We start from the raw sequence: 9,536 nt of genomic DNA, 5'->3' as shown, positions 1-9,536 counted from the left end.
CCACTTTCACTCTAGGTATGATATTTTTCTGTCTTCAGTGAACTGTATATTCTAAAATCTTTTGAGCATGAACACTGATAGTAAGAATAAAAAATGTTGAGTTGTTTTGGCTCATTGTGTATAGACAACTAATTTTTTCGTAGTTTTATAGGTAAGTAAGATGACCAAATATCACCGCCACTTTTTTCTATTTGTAAATACTGTTCTCTTGTCATATGCAAAGCCGCTGTTACCAACCATTTTATACTATGCCCTGACCCGTTTATCGGCTAACTAAAACCGTAACTCGTATTTTTGCGTGCTTTGGCACTCAATAGCGCAAGGCACCATTTACCTCGGATAATTATGCACAAATATATCATCTTAGTTAAGTGTGGCTGACATAATAAGCCATTCCGCGTTAATGCCATGGTGTTATCAAGTGTGTTTGATCTCGCCTTCGTCTGCCTGGTTCGACTCGGTTACAAAAGCAAACAATTTAACTTAGGATTTGAAAATCCGGACTCAGACAGTCACTGATCGGCCGCTCATACCTTTGAGCTGGTACACAAACACTGAAGGGACATACGCAGAAGTCGCAACCCATGAACCTAAAGATGCTTTTTTATGTTCTTACTCCCACTCTCAGAGAACCAATCACGCCGACAGAAAAATGGTAGCATGCTCCGACATAAAATTGTGTGGTGGATATCAGAAATTTCCTTTTTATTACGCTGCCCAGAGAAGAGGTCATTGTTATGTGACCTATTCTCAAATAACTAACAGCGTACTTTTATTGCAGAATTTTCAATTAATGTTGAACAACGCCAGTTCGACTACAGCGACAACGATTTTTCAAGTAAGTAAGCCTGAATTTCGCGCGTTTGGAAAACCAGTTTATTATGTAATTGACACAGTGTTCCTAATTTTTGCTAAATATGTCGCGTAGACAGTGCCAATGTTATGACGTTTTGATAAGGTTCAGCCCACCATATTTTATTATGCAGTTAAACATCCACGAGTTGAATAATAAATGTGCCAATATTTAGGCTCTGTCATTTGGCTAGGGTTCGAGCAGCTAATACAAAATCAATAGATAATTTAAATAAAATACTCTGAGAGAAATTTTAATACACACTAGACACCTGTGTTACGCCTAGACGCTTTGTGAGTTTCAACCTTACATTGGAGGCCCAATTTCAATCAGCAATGGGTAAACTTTCACTAGCAAATCTGTGCAACACTCCTCGACCACCGCCGCGCTATGAATACGATTCCGCGGAGTTGATTTCCTGTTAGGCTTTTCCTACCGAGCATTTTCTCTTTGAGGAGAAAGTCAGCTGCAGGACTAAGACAATTTAATTAGCTTCGTGGAGAGCGTCCGCACACATGTCCTATTTTCTTGCGTATCACCAGTTCCCAGCCGCTTCCATAAATAGCGTTAGTGCTTGCATGTAAAGAAGCCAAATTTACGTTCCAATTACACAAGCAAGAGAGAGAGGAATTTTATTGAAATGAAATAAACACAGAAAGTTCGTCCTGACGGTAGTATATCTGGCCAGCTATTCTGTGTGTGGGAAGGGAAAGTGGAGGAAAGAGTGTGGATAGAGGACGAGAGAGATGAAGATGGCGGAGAAATAAATGAAGGGCTATGTATAGAAGATGCCTATACCGATACGGTGTATGCGTTAAAGTTAAGCCGGACGGGCCTCAACTACAATATCTCTGAGAGGCCGCTGCGGCGCAGAAATGTCAGCACAGCTTTAAATGCCTTGTAGGGACGCTTCGCGTCCGGCCATGGTCCCAGCAGCACTTCCTCCGACACCACACGACAGTCCAAACGGGCCAATGTTCGCACTAATTGTTCTCGAGGTTGCGCATAGCGTGGACAGTGGCAGAGAACATGCGAAATAGTCTCTGGTACATGGCATTTCTCACAGTCGGGGTCACTCGTAAAGCCAATGAGGTGCTTGTAGCGACGGGTAAAGGCTACGCCAAGCCGTAGTCGGTGAAACAGCGTGGCGTAGTTTCATCAAAAATAGCGTATGCCCGTGAACCATGCAGTAAGGGTTCCATGCTTGAAAGCCACCAATTTTAACTTATTAGTGTGATTAATAAAGTGTGAATACGCGTAGTCATAGGGTGGTATGTCACCGAAAACGGTTCACGAATGGTACACAATACTGCCGACGACTCAATGCATAAATAACAGGCGGAAGTATGTTTTAATTGGCAAAAAAAATTCCTAGAAAGCTCCTCTAAAGAAAGTGCCCTCACGTAAAGTAATTATTATGATTATTATGATTATGATGAATAAACTAAGCTAGCACTTTAGCATTCGCCCGGTTGGAGGCGCCCTTTGTCAAGACTGCCTTGTATCGTACAGGTCATGCAAACCCTCTTCCTCAGTGTCGCTTGTTTCAGAGGTCGAACCACCGTTGTCATTTTGAACGTCGTTGACTTTTAAAAATTACTTGCGGTATTGATCTGAGTGGCACTCGAACACAGTGATTTCAGCGTGCGAGGATTGTCCTCCACACCAACCCCACCACACCGTTTATTACACGTAAAGCTGTATTACACGTATAGATATTTTGCGTTGCACTCATCATATCGACAACTATTTACGAATCACAACATCAAATTTCAGAACTTGTGCTACAACACAAGTTCTGAAATGGCTCGTGAGAGAGAGAGTGATACAGGCTTGCGCGTAGACATCGGTTAGCACACCACAGCAGACAAAAAGATGTCAGCTCGAGCAAGTGTTTTAATTCCATGTTTTTGTGATAGTGCTAATGGTAGCTTTCATGATCTGCACGCAATATTAATACCGGTTTCAAGGTTTTAGTGCAAACACCAGTATGGATAATTTGATTCTCGGTTTTTCCGTTCTTCGAAGAGCTCCCAAAACTAAATTTCCTTGCAAATACTATATATTTCATCATCATCATCATCACCAGCCTATCTACGCCCACTGCAGGGCAAAGGCCTCTCCCATTATTCTCCAATTACCTCGGTCCTGTGCCAACTGTGACCAATTTATCCCCGCAAACTTCTTGATCTCATCTGCCCATCTAACTTTCTGCCGCCCCCTGCAACGCTTGCCTTCTCTAGGGATCCACTCTGTTACCCTTAATGACCAGCGGTTATCTTGCCTTCGCATTACATGCCCTGCCCACGTCCATTTCTTCTTCTTAATTTCTACTAATATGTCTTTAACACCAGTTTGCTCTCTGACCCACTCCGCTCTCTTCTTGTCCCTTAATGTTACACCTATCATTTTCCGCTCCATTGCCCGCTGAGTCGTTCTCAATTTAAGTTGAACCCTCTTAGTGAGCCTCCAAGTTTCTGCCCCGTAGGTGAGTACCGGTAAGATGCAGCTGTCATACACTTTCTTCTTCAGCGACAATGGTAGGCTGCTATTCATTATCTGAGAATGTCTGCCATATGCACCCCACCCCATTCTGATCCTTCTAATTATCTCTGCCTCATGGTTGGGATCCGGGGTCACAACTTGGCCTAAGTAGATATATTCGCTTACCACTTCCACTGCCTCGCCACCTATCTCAAACTGCTGTGCTGTCCCGAGGTTATTGATCATTACTTTAGTTTTCTGCATATTAATTTTCAGGCCCACGGTTGTACTCTGTTCGCCCAGTGCGGAAAGCATGCTTTGCAATTCGTCCCCCGAGTTACTTAGCAAGGCAACGTCATCAGCAAATCTGAGGTTACTGAGGTATTCTCCATTGACCCTTACTCCCACCTGTTCCCAATCCAACGTTCTGAATACTTCTTGTAAGCATGCTGTGAATAACATTGGAGAGATTGTGTCTACTTGTCTGACACCCTTCCTTATAGGTATTTTACTGCTCTCCCTATGGAGGATGATGGCTATATATTTATATATTTATATATATATTATATATATATTATATATTTATATTTATAAATATGACTATATATTTATGTAAAGGTTACGCGGAGGGTAAACAATTACGCAGACAAACGGAGTTCCCAGCAATGGAAACATTGTCAGCCTTGGTTCATGAATGTTTCCAGGCATAACAATTTAACGTGCACTCACGTCACAGTTCTTCGCACGCTCTGAGTGGGTGATTTCACACTGTTGGCAATACTGCCACGCATACTTAAAATACTGCCGACTGTTTTTGTGCACTGTGTACCGATTAAGGTTGCCTTGGGTAGATAATGCCGTTATGAAACAGAATATCACTACAGCGTAGGACCTATAAGTAATAGCTGTGTATTGCAAATATGTTAAAATATGCGATGGAAGAGTTCCAGAATGTAACGCCAAAATTGCGGCGCAAGGACTTCTCTGCTGCTATCACGAACTGGTAACGGTCTGCCATTGTCGCGAAACTACCGTATTTGTAATTCGCGGTGCAAATGTGTAAATCGGGGTGTTTTGGGTAAATTGTTTCTAGTGCAGCCGCCAAAGGAATGCTAACATACCGCTTTCATAAATTACACAGATTATTCTGATCAACTGCCACCCGATCTGGATGACGCCACACCATGTGCACCAGTATTAAAGTACTGGTACAGTAATTCAATGGTGAGTAAACAGAACATCTAAAAAAAATCTGCGCAAAGCAACAAATGGGAACGTGGCTCAAAAAAACGACTTTAATAAATTCTTTGGTCGTTTAAAGAATTAAAAATATCTGGCTGAAACCTGCTTTAAAAAGCCCCAGTATTAACAAGTATTTTGTTGGTTAAATATATTTTATAAAACATCACTGAATGGATGCTATTTCACCCCAACAACGGGTCCATTTGAGCGCAGACTGCTAGCAACACACCACAGAAACCAAAACAACATTGCAACGGTGTGAAGGACCTTCACAACATATCCACAGCCCGTGTTCATTCTTGTTACAACCTTGTTCATGCGAAATTTTTATTTCTTAGGCGCGCTTTTATCAAGATTATTTAAGGAATACCTTACCTCAACGAATGGTTCCAAGCGAAATTGCACAGAACTAATCCATAAGGTATTTCTAGATATTTCGATACGATGGTCGTTCGTGTCATGTGATTCGGATTATCGCGTTCGAGAGTCCACCATCTAAGCTTGTGGTATTGTTCTTTTCGCGCTTCTCTTTGCACCTCTGAATACTGCAAGAAAGGTTAGTGTACAATTATGCTGCACACACGACAGCACCCCTAACACGCAGTATAAGACTCCAAGATGGTATTTCATGAATGTACGCAGTTGAGTAGCCGCCTTATGCGCTGCCGCAACAGCTGCACAGCGACGGAAGCACACTGCATTCTTTTAAAAGCGAAGAAATATCGGAGTTCTTGTGTATCGAATCTATCATAAATATGTGTTGGAATAATATTGTGAATTAAAGAATATCAAACTACCTTTATATTTATCGGTGCGAAACACGACTATAGAGGATCGCTCTCAGCGGGCTCTATAACAAACCCGTTTGAATTGTTCACATTCAGGGTTCATGTTTTGTGAGTAATATTCCAAACAACTTACTATAGCAGGAAATCAAACTTTCACACACATGCTTAGGATATGAGGTGGGTAGCTGGGGTGACATAGCCGGGTAGCAGCATATTGTACCGAAGCCAAAGACGACGGTGTTATCTTCAAGGAAAACAAGTATATGAGAGCTAACTTGTGCGCCCCTAACAACTCAAAGAATACACAGGTGGCGAAGCAGCAGTCAACAAAGTGAAGTCCGGAGGCAAATGTCGGCGAGTCGAATACCGCGGCGTCTGCTCTGCAGGCATTTATATTTCCGCTCGAGAGTTTCTCGAACCGTCAATTAACATCCAGAACGTTTTAGATCAAGAAGATTATTCTAGGGCAGTGTCGTTGGGGCGGAACGCTCTCTTTATCAGAATAGGCTTACTTGTGCGGCAATAGTTTAAAGAATGGAACATATGCTTCGCTTGCGACACAGATAACACTGCAGGGCGCGGCCGGGAAGTAAACGCAAAATGCAAAAAAACAAACCCAATACACGGTTCGGGGCAATATTCAAACTACGCCTTAGTTATTGGTTGTGAAGCATTGTTTTTTGGCTACTATTTACGGTAAATGTACTGCTTGTAAATCAGTACTGTTTTCTCCAGGTACCTTGGGGTTGCAAAGACTACTGCGGAACGTTCCTCGAGGATGCCACTTGCATTGTAAGTAAATGGTGGCAAAACAGTGCATTTCACGAAAGTGCCACTTTAACGGCCCGAGAACACAAAGATTTGGCTCTTTGAATAACATCGTTCACCTCTAGCACTTATACCAATATTAGCGCACATTTCAAACAAATATTTGAAATTCCAACAAAACCGACTAACCCGTAGCGTCTGAGCAGCTGGTATCTCGATCAGCCCTAGACGTCGCGGGGACTTGTTTGTGTGGTTGGCGGCGTCACTGCTAATTACACGTAGGCAGCCAAAGTCATCGTGGAGATCTAGCTCATGATCATAAAAATGGGCAGTAAAGGGTTGCACAATATTCTCTAACAGAGGCCTGCGTTTATCTAATGAAGGAACGTAGTTGCAATTTTTTGTCGTATGTCTCATAGTGTTAGGTAAAAGTGCCACTTTCAAACTCGAGCGTGGGCCTCGGTGCACTTGTGCGTCAGGAGGAGACTACATGACCGCACTGGCCATTTCCTCGACGCTGTGAACAAGGAGGACCGTACGCAAAGTTTTATTTTTGGCCAAAGGAATGTCTACATCCTAGCCTTAGCTGTGGTGAGAAAATAGTACCAAGGCCATAGGTTAATCGCGCTCATGAGCGATGGTTGGGTGAGCGAAAGCAGGGAAACGTGGAAGCTTGCGCAACGCACGGGGCAGATATACCTTCCCTTCCTGTAGAGACCTGGTCAGAGAAGGACGCGTATACCACCCCCAAAGTGCACTGTGCGGGTGGCAGTAACTTAATGATGCCAATATGGCCTTGGACTGCTGCAGGTAGCCCCAGCGACAGCTTGGTGCAGACCTCCAAAGCGCATTCCGCGAGTCAATATGTAAAAGGTAAAAATGCAACCCACGGGCACATGCGGAAAAATATGTCACGAGTAATATTGGATTATATATTGTTATCCACCCCGTTTATTAACGCGGAAATGAAACGTCCTCCGCCCCGGAATCGCACTGCAACATCCCGTACACGGGCATGAGCTTTCAGCTCTTAATGAGATGAAAAATCAGAAGCTATTCACGTAGATCGAAATGTAGCAATCCTAGCAAGCGTTCATTCCTGTTGATATTTTGATGTGTGCATTTATGAGCTTAAAAGCAGCAGGAAGCGGTAAGACTGCTGTGTATCACCAAGAAAAAAGTTTCGCCTGTAATTTAAATGCTTGGTGTTTTCTTTACAGTGTCCGGTTTGTCGCGCGTGCTGTTTATTGACGCATGAGTAACTTTACCAAACAGCATTAAACATTCCCTTATCTAGACGCCCTACACCTAATACTTAGCTGATTATTGACGGCAAAATGCGTCGAGTTACACAATACTTCCTGTCATCCAGAATTTCTTGGATTTCACAAACCGCGTCATTAAAACTCGATCATGAGTTCATGCGATATAAATTGTAAGACGCTCCTCGCACTGGCCAATGTATTGTGAGGCTAAAAAATGATTCAGTTTCAATGAAAATTGACAACATATTTCTTGAGTTTGATTCCACAGTGAACGTTCCGGTGTAAGCCAAACTTTTGTGCAGCCTGCTTCACATTAGACTCTTAGTGTGAAAGGATATTCTAAACTGTTAGAGGTTGTGGCCCAACCATTTTGGTTGAGCACATTAGCGGAAACTTTGGTTTTCAATTGACGCTGCAGAAAATTGGGAATACAGGCTAAGAGTGAGTTTATCCTGACGGGATCGCAAACTAAACGTAACGATGTCAGTAACCTAGAGTACAGGTCTCCAATTTCGCCCTTTTTCTTTTTTTATTTCCACTGCTTTATTCACTCGCCAGGATCCACTGATGCAAATAATAATATAGGGCCTAGCTCAACACAAATGTAACGGGAAATATAGAGTACTCATTTGGGCGGGTTAGAACACAACCGGTTGCGAAAAACGTGCGCTTCACTGTAATTCACTACTCTAAGAAAAACTCTGTTGCAGTAACATTGTGATGCGAGCCTCATTTTGTATTGGAAGTGCTACGTCCTACTTCGCATAAATCTTCCTCACCATTTCTTACGATAGCCAAGCGCTTATCTTAACTCTTTCTACCGGTTCGTGCAGCCTGACGTGTGGCATGTCAACTGCTCACGAGTAGTAATGCAAAGGGCATTACTTGGCATTACTTGGCACAAGCTGATTACACATAGAGAAGACGTCTAAGAATTGTGCCCTAATTTTGTGTCTACTTTGTTTCTTATAGGTGCCTTCACATAATGCCAACACCATCACTACCACAACTGTAGCAGCCCCAACAGTTGGGACACCGTTTCTGTGTGACATAGGAAAATGCAGAAATGGCACATGTATTCGCGAAACGAGTAATAAGATATGCGAAAATACCACTGTAACGAAATCAGCGGTGACATTAACGAAGAAGGCTTGATCAAAAGTTCCCGCCCTAGATTTGGCAAGCAGTGCCTATCTGAGAGAAAAAGGCTCAAATAAAGGAGATAATGGCGGAACTGAATCGGCTCAAGTTTTTTATCGAAACAACAACGAATCTGACCGGACAGGAAGAGGGAGATACATATTTTTCCTGTGCTTGTGTCTTAAATCTTCTGTCCCATCTATCGCGCTGGTATTTTAATTTCTACCAGTATGTTCTACCCAGGTGAGTAAGTGGGCTTGAGCCTTTAGGAGCAGCCCAGAGAGAAGGAATAATGCTGTTTCCGAGCAGATTTGGAGCAGTAAAAAGAGGTTTGGAGCGCCTCTCCAATACCAAAAGGCAAATTTCGGGGCAGTGCAAGTCTGTTTGGGACCACTATTCTAGATAAAACATCATCTGTTGCCTATTTGTGGCGAAGCCCTTTAATGCCAGTGCTTGTCCGGCATCCGGCGTCCATGCTGAGGGTACAGCACAGTGTATATTGAAATATCTGTGAACGAAAGGTTACAAAAGGTTAACAAAATAAAGTGAAAGGTTGAAAAAGGGTAAAGAAAGAGACAGAGATAGAGACGCATAGCACCATGTAAATCGAAACTTTGCGAACAAAATGTTTAAGAAAGGTTAACAAGAACAAACTAAAAGGTTCACAAAAGGTTAGAAAGATACAAAGAAAAAGAGAGAGAGAGAGAGAGAGAGAGAGAGAGAGAGAGAGAGAGAGAGAGAGAGAGAGAGAGAGAGAGAGAGAGAGAGAGAGAGAGAGAGAGAGAGAGAGAGAGAGAGAGAGAGAGAGAGAGAGAGAGACGAAGATGAGGGAGGGAAAGAGAGGGCTTCTGGAGAGGCGCGCTCCGCATGGCCGAGGAGCATTAGATTGGACTGGATTGAAATGCAGTATATTGGATTGGATTAAATTGAATTGTATTAGATTGGATTGGATTCGAAATCTTTTTAGCAGCAGTAAGCACTCTCACGGGTGAGTGA

General features: G+C 42.9%; 1 long non-coding RNA gene across 1 annotated transcript; it reads left to right on the top strand.

Annotated features, from left to right (window-relative positions):
- The first annotated feature begins 740 nt into the window (after positions 1–740).
- Positions 741–8,575, top strand: LOC144144859 (uncharacterized). The gene is made up of 4 exons (XR_013317359.1): positions 741–838; positions 4,479–4,561; positions 6,103–6,159; positions 8,373–8,575. It is a non-coding gene; the product is annotated as an uncharacterized LOC144144859 (long non-coding RNA).
- The last annotated feature ends 961 nt before the right edge of the window (positions 8,576–9,536 follow it).

This window comes from Haemaphysalis longicornis, unplaced genomic scaffold (genome assembly GCF_048455015.1).
Source record: "Haemaphysalis longicornis isolate Haplotype H1 unplaced genomic scaffold, Haemaphysalis longicornis Haplotype H1 scaffold_7, whole genome shotgun sequence".
Taxonomy (NCBI): Eukaryota; Metazoa; Arthropoda; class Arachnida; order Ixodida; family Ixodidae; genus Haemaphysalis; species Haemaphysalis longicornis.
This window is presented reverse-complemented; position numbering and strand designations above follow the sequence as displayed.